This window comes from Dermacentor albipictus, chromosome 7 (genome assembly GCF_038994185.2).
Source record: "Dermacentor albipictus isolate Rhodes 1998 colony chromosome 7, USDA_Dalb.pri_finalv2, whole genome shotgun sequence".
Classification (NCBI taxonomy): Eukaryota; Metazoa; Arthropoda; class Arachnida; order Ixodida; family Ixodidae; genus Dermacentor; species Dermacentor albipictus.
The window spans coordinates 58,940,801-58,953,372 of record NC_091827.1 but is presented as its reverse complement, the minus strand read 5'-3'; the positions used below and the strand labels follow the sequence as shown (position 1 = coordinate 58,953,372).

Genomic DNA, 12,572 nt, shown 5'->3' with positions numbered 1-12,572 from the left:
CACATACTCTAGAGGCTGACTGGCGATCTTGAACTCTTGTTTCCTTGCCCGGCTATTGATCATTGTCTTTCTTTTCTGCCCATTAATCTTCAACCCCACTCTTACACTCTGTCTGTTAAGGTCCTCAATCATTTCTAGTAACTGGTCCGCAGCGTTGCTGAACAGGACAATGCCATCTCTAAGCCGAAAGTTGCTGAGATATTTTCCAATTCTTTAACGTCTCCCTTTTTCTGGATTAGTATAATGTTGGCATTCTTGCAGTTCTGTGGAACCCTTGAAATGCTGAGTTATTTCGTATAAAGAACATGAAGCTCTTAAGCGTATCTTCACCATCTTTGATTAAATCGATTGTTATTCCATCATCTCCTGTTGCTTGCAAAGCCCTTCTAACTTCATCGCTAGTTATAGAAGGAGCCTCTGTAACCTGTTCATTACTACTTCGAATGGAGGTATCGTGGCTGATCTGGGTACTGTACAGGTCAGTATAGAATTCTTCCGGTGCTTTTACTATTCTTCAACATTGCTGATGATATTACCCTGCTTATCTTTCAGTGCATACATCTTAGCTCGTCTTATGTCAACTTTTGTTCTCACTGATTTCATGCGGCGTCCATGTTTGCTGTTTCCTTAGTCTTACTGTAATACTGGCATTGGTCGTATCTGCCCCGTCATTGCGTCATCGTCAGATAGTCACTGCCGTGCATCCATTGCAATGCCGTCGTGGCCACACCATCGTACTCATTCCAGCTTCACCACCTGGCTGTCGTCACTCAAGCATAGTCATCCAATTTCTTTCGTGCCGTCATCTTCACGCCGTCGAATTCATGCCACCCTTGTTGTTCCATTGACCTCATTCGCACTGTAGTTCCATCTTCATCACTGCGTCGTGATCAATCAATCAATATTTATTTTTTGACGAAATCAAATACAAGATGGGTATAAGTACACATTCGGAGGTCCCGAAGTAACAACTGTCGGGGGGACCTCCTAACAAGACATAAAAGGCGATAGTAGGATCGTGACAAACATTGATTCATGTCATATATTACACAATTTCTACATTATCGTCAGAAATAAACGGTAGGAGAGAAAAAAAATCTATTAAAATTATCAGAATTATAATCACACAGGTAAAAAGAAGAAAAATTATTGAAGAAATCTTAAAAATAACCTGCGGAAATTCAAACGAGGATAAATGGCACGTAAAGCTAACAACAAGGAGAAGTATTATTTATAGGCAAAATTCAGTGACTGGGTAGTTGAACAATACATTGCATAATGGTAAAGCAGAACAAAATCTAACTAATTCTAGGTTCATTAAATTATACTATGCGTCAGATAATGTGTTCATGAAATGCTCCTTCGATCTACGCTTGAACGATAATAATGTATATGACTTCATATCAGATGGTATCGAATTTCAAACAAAAATGCCTGAAAACGCGACGGTAAATTTCCTATAATTAGTTCTTGCTTTTGAAAGGAGAACATTGAGTTGTGCTGAAAATCTTGTGTTGTTATTCTTGATGAGGCTAGAGCGAGTAAAACCTGGAATATTAAACACGGTATTGATTAGAGGAAACATAAGTAGTGACAGCTTATGATTGAATAAATAACATCAGTTAAGGTAAAACTTTAGGGTACGGAATATGGGAGCCGAGGGAGATTTGTGCGACTGGACTGCAATTAATCGTAATGCCTGCTTTTGCAAAACTTCTAGCTGATGAAGATGTGTATCACCCTAATATGACAGGCAGTATGAGAGATGACTATGTATATACGCGTAATATAAAGACATGAGAATGGTTTGCTAAAAAAAGGAGGGAGTTTTTGTGATGATGTGAATACTAAATGAGATTTTCGAATAAGTGATTGAATATGGCACTCGAACTTAAGGTTCTTTTCTAGAACTATACCAAGAAATTTAGTAGACGTTAATCTTGCAAATAGATTATGATTTAGAGATACTACAATAGAGTCAATATGCAAAGTTTTTGAAGAATGGAATACCATGAGTGTGGTCTCAGATAGGTTAATGGTTAGCTTGTTTTTTACACATCATGAATGAACCTTCGCTAGGTGAGCGTTAAGTTTATCCTGCAATGCGAATAAATTGTTACCGGAAGCAAAAATAGTGGTGTCATCAGCATAAAGAAGACGGTGCGTATGTGTTAATATTTCTGGCAAGTCATTAATGAATATGAGAAATAAAAATGGCCCAAGTATTGATCCCTGAGGGACGCCTGTATTTACAATTTTTGATGAGGAGAAGACACCATTAACTTCGACTATATATCGTCGGTCAATTAGGCAGTTGCAAATTAATTGTAAACGCGGCCCAGATATGCCAAACAATTCAAGTTTACTTAAATGTATACGGTGGTTAACTGTATCAGACGCCTTAGTAAAATCAATAAAGGGAGCCCCGACTAAGAGGCCTTGATCGATGGCTAATTTAACCCTGTCAATAAAAGTATTAAGAGCTAGTTCAGTTGAACAATTGTCACGAAAACCAAATTGATCAGAAACTTAAAGAATAAATTTGGATAAGTATTTAGTTAAGGGATCATGTATTAGTTTTTCGATCACTTTACTAAAGAAAGACAAAATGCAGATAGGACTATAATTACTCATGCACTTATGGTCACCGTTTTTGAAATACTGGGATTATTTTACCTGTCTTGAGGCGATTTGGAAAGATACCATCTATTCATATTCCGTTTGCTATATGTGCTAAAGCAGGTGAGATTTCGCTATACACAAGCTTAATGCTGGAGGGGCGTATCAAGTCGACGCCTGGACCGGTTATTTTAAGAGAATTGATAATGTTACATGCTTCTAGCGATGTTGTGGCGAACAGGTAAAAGGAATGAAAACAGCGCGGAAAACTAAGCAACGTTCAATCAGGCTGACTACCATCTGCAATACTAAATGGTCAGTAATATTAGCAGAATCGCGGTTCAAGCACGATATGTGATTTTTAGTTGTACTAATGTTTGAGAATTTTTTAATAACCTGCCAGTTTCGTCTGGTAAAACTTCCATTTTTTTATTTTTTTCGTAGTATTTACGCTTGGCATTTTTCAAAGTGGCTGTTAGAACATTTGAATATGTGTGGCCGCGCCATCGCAACGCATTATTGAATGGCTGGACTTTAAGTTTCTTATGAAGATTATCTCTTCTTTTATTGCACCGTAATAAAGAATCGCTAATCCAAGGCTTTCTTGGCGAGTTAAACCATCGCGTCACAGTAGTGTTACTTGTACATAAGTTAGAGCATTCGGATATTTTTGCAAAAGAAGATTCAAAAGCCCTTTCGCCACATTGCTCTTCAAGCAAGTCAGCCCAGTCAATTGCACGAATCATACGAGTGAATTTATTAGAATCAAAGAAGGTCTTGACATATTTTGCTGCTTGAGAAGGCGTTACGGAACCTATGCAAAAAAAATATAGGTGAATGATCTGTTACGGCATATTCCACAATTCCAGCTGTGCTAAGATTTGTAGGTATGCTAGACAGTACATGGTCAATTAAGGTATTAGGTCCACCTATTTCGCACCTGGGTGGAGCTGTAATTTTGGAGGAGAGACCACAGCTAAGGTAAGTACGTACTCAGAGCTGCATTGACTGTCATGGCTGATAATCTTGACGTTAATGTCACCACATATCACAATATCCTTGTTGTCATATGTGACTGCGTTTAGTAACTGCTCGAATTCTTTACAAAACTCGATGTAAGAGGAAGAAGGTGAACGATAAATGCATGCAATTATGATGTTACGTTTGGTAGGCAGCTGCAATATATTACTTTCTACTTCTAGCCATACTGATTCACAGAGGCAATGACGAAAAAAAAAGATGATGGCGATGTTTATATGAGAATAAAGATTTCACTAATATGGCAGAACCGCCACTACGATAACCTTCACGATGATAATATTCAGAATTGTAGCCAGAAAGAGGGTATAGATTCCCGTCATTAGATGATAACCACGTTTCACATAAGCATACGAAAGAGAACGCATGATCAACACTGCAAAGAAGAGCGATCATCCGCAGTACGAATACTGCAAACATCCGCAGTATTCGTAAGCATCATGATGCTTACGAATACTGCGAATGTTCCAATGTATTAGGGATAAAGTGGGTAGTTTTTCCTTAAATAGAGCGTTCGCTTCATCAAGAGTAAAAACTGAGTCAGCCCTGATGAACTTGACGTTAATGCAAGCAAGGAAGATATTATTTGAAGACTGACAAATCATTCGCACTACATATGCTATGAACACGGCTGTTTTCCGGCTTTTTGGCCTTAATGGCACCGTTACCGCTCCACAGAAATTTCCATCATTTAGACTTCTTAAGCTCTAGCGCCTCTACAAAAAAGCCGCTTATTATCGGGCGTGAGGTGATCATTAACAAAATTAGAAGTGGGTGGTTTATGTGATAGCCCTATTGCAGTTGTTGTGAGTCTTGCTTTCGTGCTTTGGAAGCAAAGTCAGCCTTTTTTGTTCGCGAGCAGAACAACGCGATAATGTTGGTTGCTTGTTTGGCAGGCACGCGGTGCACAATGGTAACGTTACCAGCAGTGACAGGGCCCCCAATCTTGTCACCTAAATCCTGGATTATTGCTAGGCAGCTTTCTCCTTCAGTCTTTGGAATACCTTTAATTTCTACGTTGTTTTGCCTGGGATACTGCTCAAGGTCGGCTAGTCGTTGTGAAAGGCTTTTGTTACTCTCAATCAAATACTTATTATCGTCTCTCAAGGATTTGTTTCCTTGGAGAAGGTTGTCATTTCTTGCTTTTACAGATTAGTACAATTCATTAAACACACTAAGATCTTGACGCATTTCTGCGACTTCAGAACGGAGAAGCTCAAGTTCTTTCGCTAACTCGGAATTAGTGGGCATCTGGTAGAATTACGCAGATCAGCACAAAACGCGTGCTGAAAAGCAACACCAAAAGTGTGCTGGAAAGCATCAAGCATTTTACTGTCGTAGCCATGCTGTCATGCTCAAGGGCGACCTTGTCAAAGTAGGCTGATACCGGAGACAATGTATATCGCATATAGGCAAAGCAACGAGTTTCAGAATGGACACTGCACATTTGAAATAAACGGGACTTCAGCAGTAGGTGTCAACAGCCATCATGAAATGGCTTTTGCCGTAATTTTTTACAGTGAAAGCTGTGTGTGACTAGCCTTCCATAACTTTTTCGACGTCGGTCAACCGGAAGCAATCATCATGTGGGCGGATCCTGGTGATAGTGCACGAAAGGTCCAAGCTCAATGCACATACCCCTGTGGGCTCGGAAACCTGTAACGCGCCCTTGAAGTATTCTTGTCACACGTGGGACCCAAAGAGGTCCCAAGCACACGGGTAAGAACAGATGTTTTTCAAAAAATGTTTCGTGTACATTTTTCGAGAAGGACTTAAAAATTATTGGCACCAACGGGGCAAACGCGCTAGTGCCACGGCTCGCGCGTTGGTCGTCATCATCTTCATCCGCAGGTGGCTCCGTTGTGCAAAAAACTTTCATCATCAGCAGTGGCGCGAGCGTCGTTGTCTTGCACAGCGTGCTCCATTGCCGCTCACTATTCCAGCATAGAATTCACTTCTCTCGTGTAATTGGGAGGCCGCTTCTACGGAGTTATAAGCCATTGATTAAGAAGGTGTGAGCCATTCAAGAGCTGCGTTATCGATGGGGAGGACACCTATAGTTCCTACACCCGAAGGGCAACATGCGTAAGACGAGTGCCGGAGGGAACAGCAACGAGAATATCGACGTCGCCGGCGCCAAACGACCGCCGACGAAGAACGCTCTCGCGATGCTAAACGAAAACGACAATCGCGAACCCGGGCACCAATACGGCGGAAGAAGTACCGGATGGACCGACTGAATGACTTCAAAGGTGCGAATGCCAAGTTGCAACGATACTTTCTGGATAAACATTTCGGATTTATTTGCAGTGTGAGCGACCCTCTGTGGTTCAAGAACTACCTGAATAGGACCGGAAATGTGCCAGACATGAGTTGGGACTATGCGCTACAAGTACTGTACCTCCTGACACACTCGCGGCAGGTTCATAGCTGGTTTCAGGGGTGGTACGGGTGGAGTTGCTGGCATCTGTGGTCACCCGTTGGTTCCATTGCAGATCTTGTTAGATGTGCAGGTCACCATTACCTGTCGGCTATAAACGGCAGTTAAAAACTTGGGGACGTTATTTCAGCGGCTGCAACATAACCAAGGGCGGATTCACCCACCGTCCATTCCTCTTCCTTCTCAGCCTATATCTGCACACATCGCGCGACGACGCCGGCCCGTCCTGCCGGCAGACCTCCACTCTAGCCCACATGCTCTGGGAGTGCGGGTCCAGATACCCCACGTTTAGCGAGGAGGAGTGGGACTCGCTTCTGTGACTCCCTCCTGTGTGTCCCGCTCTCGCAAAACAAATCCTGGCTGTCCGGCGTGCCCGCGACAGGGCCGGTGGGCTGCACCTACCGGCCCCCACGTAGGACTAGCCGGGTGAGCGCTACGTTCGCGTCCTCGCCGGATGTCCAATGAAGTTATTTCACTCCCGTGGTTGACCAGGGCCTCGCCAGACGAAGAAAGACGAACCACTAGCGTAACTGAAGAATGGCCCATTTCCTGTGACCCAAGCTGAGTGAATGAGTTTCTATGAAGAGGGGCGCATCCCCAGTGTGCTAAATGTCTTACTGCTGCGCCCGAGGAAGCCGTGTCCCGTGAGTTTCTGATTAGCACCAGAACCAGAAAAGGAGAGGTTCTGATCTGCATGAGACAAATTTTTAAAGAATTTCTTTTATGTTTGGGGCTTTAGGGAAAGCGGTTAGAAACAGGCGAAAACGTAGACAGACAGACAGACAGACAGACAGACAGACAGACAGACAGACAGACAGACAGACAGACAGACAGACAGACAGACAGACAGACAGACAGACAGACAGACAGACAGACAGATAGACAGATAGATAGATAGATAGATAGATAGATAGATAGATAGATAGATAGATAGATAGATAGATAGATAGATAGATAGATAGATAGATAGATAGATAGATAGATAGATAGATAGATAGATAGATAGATAGATAGATAGATAGATAGATAGATAGATAGATAGATAGATAGATAGATAGATAGATAGATAGATAGATAGATAGATAGATAGATAGATAGATAGATAGATAGATAGATAGATAGATAGATAGATAGATAGATAGATAGATAGATAGATAGATAGATAGATATGCTAATCGCATCAAGATATTTCTCAACAGGAATAAAGTCCGCAAACCTGGTAATATAAATATTTTATTTTCGACTTATCTACAAGAACGTATATGTGTTCACAAACAATACAGTAGTCCATTTGCCCAGGATAGAGGAAAGGCAGTTCATGTTCGTCTCAAACTTGCCATGCTGGGCGTAAAACTGGTATCATGGCGAAATATTCAAGAAAGGCGGTAGCAGGGTTAAAAGGATATCCTCCTACCATAATTCTATAAAAGCCCACTGATCCTCCGTCCATGCTGATAGAATGCATAAGATTATCATTTCCTTTGAGTATATCTTCACAAGCGGGATCACGAGAAATATTTCTTGCTTTGCCTTTCGTGGTCTTTTTGTACACCACCGAACAATCCACGTCCTCGGCTTCCTTGTCTAGGGAATTTTTCGAGCGTAGCTCATAAGTGCGACTCGCCCCTGCCGAAAAAGAGCAGATAGAACAACTCATTAAGCTTCAAAAGATGCCAACAACACTTCTACTACTGTTGATTCCTAGTATTCGCACACTGTGAACTTGGCTTCTCAAGTAATTCGACATAGCTTGTGGTATTCAGTGACCGCCATTCATTCTGCGAGCCTCGAAAGGAACCTATCTCCTCTTTAATTCACCCTCCATGGTGGCTGCGTGGTGCCGTTGCGCTCCTGAGCACGTACCTCATCAGCTTTGTCACCGAGTTAAACCCCCCTCTGAAGAGGAAGCCTTTAATACGAGGTCAACTCCGATTTCTCTATTCAAATACATTTAAAAGGGAGAAATGTTTTTACGCGACAACCGCTTGACTTATCTGAACGAAATGTGTTGCATTTGTGAGCGAATGTTGGGTTCTAATGGCGCTAGATGTAAAATAACACGCACAAAGAAAACGAGAAATCAACCCCGGTTGTTATCGAAGAATGCCTTCAGCATGCTTTTGGGATGTCGTTTTGTGTGCAATTAAACTGTACTGTGTGGCGACCTGCAATCCGGCATTCCTCACCCGTACGCGGGAGCCAATCAGTGGCCCTCTTCTAGGGGCCCACTCGGAACACCCCGCAGCCGATGCGACCGCCTCTGTTGGCAGACGACACTGTGACGAGAGGTGCGGCATTTCCAGAGACTGCGTCAGCGTGTTTGACCAGAAGCGCTGCTTCCTAACAACAGCGTCTGATTCTCCCAACAGAGAGAGACAGCGAAAAGAAGCATTCCTGCTTTAAATAGATAGATAGATAGATAGATAGATAGATAGATAGATAGATAGATAGATAGATAGATAGATAGATAGATAGATAGATAGATAGATAGATAGATAGATAGATAGATAGATAGATACATACATACATACATACATACATACATACATACATACATACATACATACATACATACATACATACATACATACATACATACATACATACATACATACATACATACATACATACATACATACATACATACATGCATACATACATACATACATACATACATACATACATACATACATACGTACATACGTACATACGTACATACATACATACATACATACATACATACATACATACATACATACATACATACATACATACATACATACATACATACATACATACATACATACATACATACATACATAGACAGATCAAAGCGCTCTAAGTAGGCAAAGAATAATCGCGTTAATATTCATATGCGTTTATTTCACGAGAAGAAATAAGAGGTATTAGGTTTTCCTTTACTGCACGACATATTTCTCGTATATACAGCGAATTAGCTCCGATACTCACCATTTATTAGATCTTGAACTTCGAAAACGCCACAGCCGTTTTTGGGGCTCATATATAATATTTTTTCCTGGCTTGTAGGAGCGGCACCTGTTCGTAATGTTATGATGTTTCCATAACCAGATAAACGGACATAATTCACATTGACTATTTTAGCCTATTTAAATGCTTCCATGAATTCAATGCACAATTTAGTGATGTGGCCTACACCGCAACTAAATCAATTGCTTCAGTCAACTTTCTATGAAATTGTTTGCTGTGGATTTCACCAATCAGTATAGTCTTTCAACTTTATACACATTCACTACTGATTCTTGCAAACATCTTCTAGCACTTGGCACTGACATGCGGACTTCGCCTACATTGTTTTCTACCTCATTATTACCAATGCCCCTTTCCTCACGCTGAAAACGAGTGCTTATTCGATGTCACACATTTTTTCTTACAATACGAAGATGCTACCATTTACATTCTTTAATCTGTAGAAGGAGGAGAAAATCAGAGAAAAAAACATAAATGTTAGCCAGTGCATAGACGGATTCGATGCCCTAATCTGGAGTAAGGAGTAAAGAGTGTTAAGATGATGATAGAACATGACACGAGCTCAGATAAAACCTAAATAAACCTGCCCATGGGTGCGATATAGCCCAAACGAATTTAAAGTCTGTCACTCATTCTGCATATCCTAAAGCAGCGCGAGAATGCCTTTTGTGTTGAGGGCGTCTTTTATGAGGAACGTCACTGTGGCAGTAGACGCACGAGTTTCTCAATCCAGTAAATATCTTACCATATCTCATGACTTCGATAACCTCTCTTGTATTTCAGTAGGTACGCACATAGTATCTTCTCAAAAATCCTACAAAAGCGTCATTCCACAAAGTCAAGGCACTGAATGGTGTCAGGCTAATTTTCCAAAAACATGTTCTGCTTCGACAACTCCGCTCTAGTGGGGATGAAAGATTACACCGGCATACGATCTTAGTGCCGCTCACGAAACTTGTCGTTCTTGCGGAAAATTGTTTTCTGTTCGCTTGGTCGATGGTTCATGTGAACATTTATGCAGGGACTTGTCGCAGATATTGTGCGATGCAATTTTCTGTGTGTGGATGATAGGTACACTTAACGAGCAAGACAACATTGTGAAGCTCGTTTTGTGCACTTCAAAAAATGATTACGATATACAGTGCTCTCAGCTTACCCCGTTGACTGACGTTCATTACATCCAAGCTTGCACTTCTGGGACCACCGCTACTCGATCCAAGATGTCCCTCAAGAAACTTCTGGAAGTTACTGCAAAAAAAATTATTATTCGGTTACTGCAGAATTGCACTTTTCAGAATACCTTAAACGCTACCTCATTATTAATTTAGTGTAACCAATAAATCTGCGAAGCAGCACGTGAGTTCCGTCTACTTTGTCGATGATGTCCACCATACAGTCAGGACCTCGTCCCGTGGTCGTCGAGCGCACCCATATTGGTTGAGCACCATTGAGAAACTGCATATAATGCGAAAGTAAAAACTGAGCATGTCAGAGATAGAATCAAGCGAGAAACTTCAGTAGGGATACGCCTAACGTTTTATTATCTTGACTTCATCAATGCTAATTGAACAGTTCTCAAACCTAATCAGTGCTGAAATGGAACCTGTCACGAACGACAAAGCAGTAAAGACAAGTGCTGATTGACAGCGGGATGTTTCCGAGTACACGCAAGATATAACAGCAGTGAAGAAAATCGTGCGCATGAGCCCCTCTCACTTCATTAATTCTTCGTTACCATGCCGGAGATTAACTGCGAGAAAAAAATGGCTGTGGCTTAGGTAAGGTTAAGCCCAGGATGCGAAGCATACTAGCCTTTATTTTAGTTGTTGAACCACTGTTTAGCCTGGTGAACTGCTGTTGCTTGGCTATATTTGGTTCGGCTAGACGAAGAAACAACTCATGCATTACTTCTTCGCCTTCAAGAGTGGAACGCGACAGCGTTCCCGTCGACCCGCCAAGGGGTGTAAGACAATGGGCTACAGGGCAGCGACTACGCGCCCCGCATTGGACGCGGTGAGCGTCGAGCAAAGCAGCGTTCGGCGCGGCAACGAAATGTGCGCCTGAGCAAGAGACGCACGCCTTAGAAACAGCGCGTTTCTAAGGCAACACCGCATTCACTAGAGGCGCTTTTGTACCGCTTTGAAGCGTTGTACTCGTGGCTCAGTGGTAGCGTCTCCGTCCCACACTCCGGAGACCCTGGTTCGATTCCCACCCAGCCCGTCTTGCAAGAGTTGAGCCAAAGCCACTTCTCCTCTGTCGTGACGTCACGGTGTCACGTGATTTCATGGTCACCGCCGCGCCTGAGGAGCTGGGTTGAGCCCTCGTAATATGCTTCGCATAAAAAAACGTACAGATTTCATGTATGAACAAGCTTATCTGCCTTCTGTCAGCCCCAAGGCACAGCCCACGCTCAAGTGCTGTTTGTCTCAGGCAACTTTTCAGAGTTGTCCAGTGCCGACTGGATTAGAAGCTTGTTTCGAACATGTTTTTGCTCACACCCCAATCTCGCCTCTTATTCTCGACATGATCGACCGCGAAAATGATTAGACAGGCTGAGGAAAATGACTGCATTGCTTTTCGCTGCCTAGTCATGAAGTATGTAGAGCCTAGCAGATAGTTTAAGCCCTAAGCAGTGCTTGTCACGTTGCACCACCTATGCTGGCCACTGCCCAGTTTCACTGCTGGCAAGAGATAAGGCAGTATTTTCACACTGTAACATAATTTCATTTCTATCATTGCGCTCACTTCGAATCACGCGGTCGCAAAATTTGTTTCCTTGCGCCTAAACAAGCCTTCTGCGAAGGGCGCCTATTCTGACCTGTCATATGTGGCGTGAAGCGATACTTACCTGTCTTATATCAGGCGTCTTCTGCCGAGCTTCAATTCCGCTTAGCTGAACTAAAGTGACGACTACGCCAGATGCAAAAAATTACAGTACTGGGCACTGCTTCATGATAGTATGGTGTGCTTTATCTTTGCTGAAGATAATGTCCTTCGCTCAGCTGCTTCATGCCTGCGACCCAGCAACAATTCGTAATTACCACATGCATAAAAGAATACAATCTTTCATTGGTACTACATTTTGTGCGAACACAAATGCATCAGCACCTTTTTGTTTGTCTTTTCATCCACTTTAATTTACATTAGCTTATTATTTGTTTAATTCGTTTCGTAAGTACAAGTAATTTCCCCGGTCTTGTCCTTGGGGTCTTTGTTGGCTTCTTCTGATATTATTAATAAGCATCGGGCCCCTCGATTAACCCCCTTTCCTCAAGTTCTTTACATAACGGGGGTCTCGAATCCGGGAACATTGATGCCTTCAGGCAGCATGTGGGGGTTTATTGACCAGTTGTCATCCAAAAAGGTCACGTACTCATGACGCCTGCGGCAGAAAGGATGTTCCACGTCCGCCGCCAGTCTTTGTGAACAGTGGCACTGGCGAACAATCCCACAGTTAGTTCTAGTA

General features: G+C 42.4%; 1 long non-coding RNA gene across 1 annotated transcript; it reads right to left on the bottom strand.

The window, feature by feature from the left end:
- Positions 1–7,467: 7,467 nt before the first annotated feature.
- LOC139047467 (uncharacterized) lies at positions 7,468–12,071 on the bottom strand. Its single transcript, XR_011507161.1, has 4 exons — positions 11,955–12,071; positions 10,419–10,561; positions 10,263–10,354; positions 7,468–7,723 (listed from the first exon to the last, which is right to left on the bottom strand). It is a non-coding gene; the product is annotated as an uncharacterized lncRNA (long non-coding RNA).
- Between the last annotated feature and the right edge of the window lie 501 nt (positions 12,072–12,572).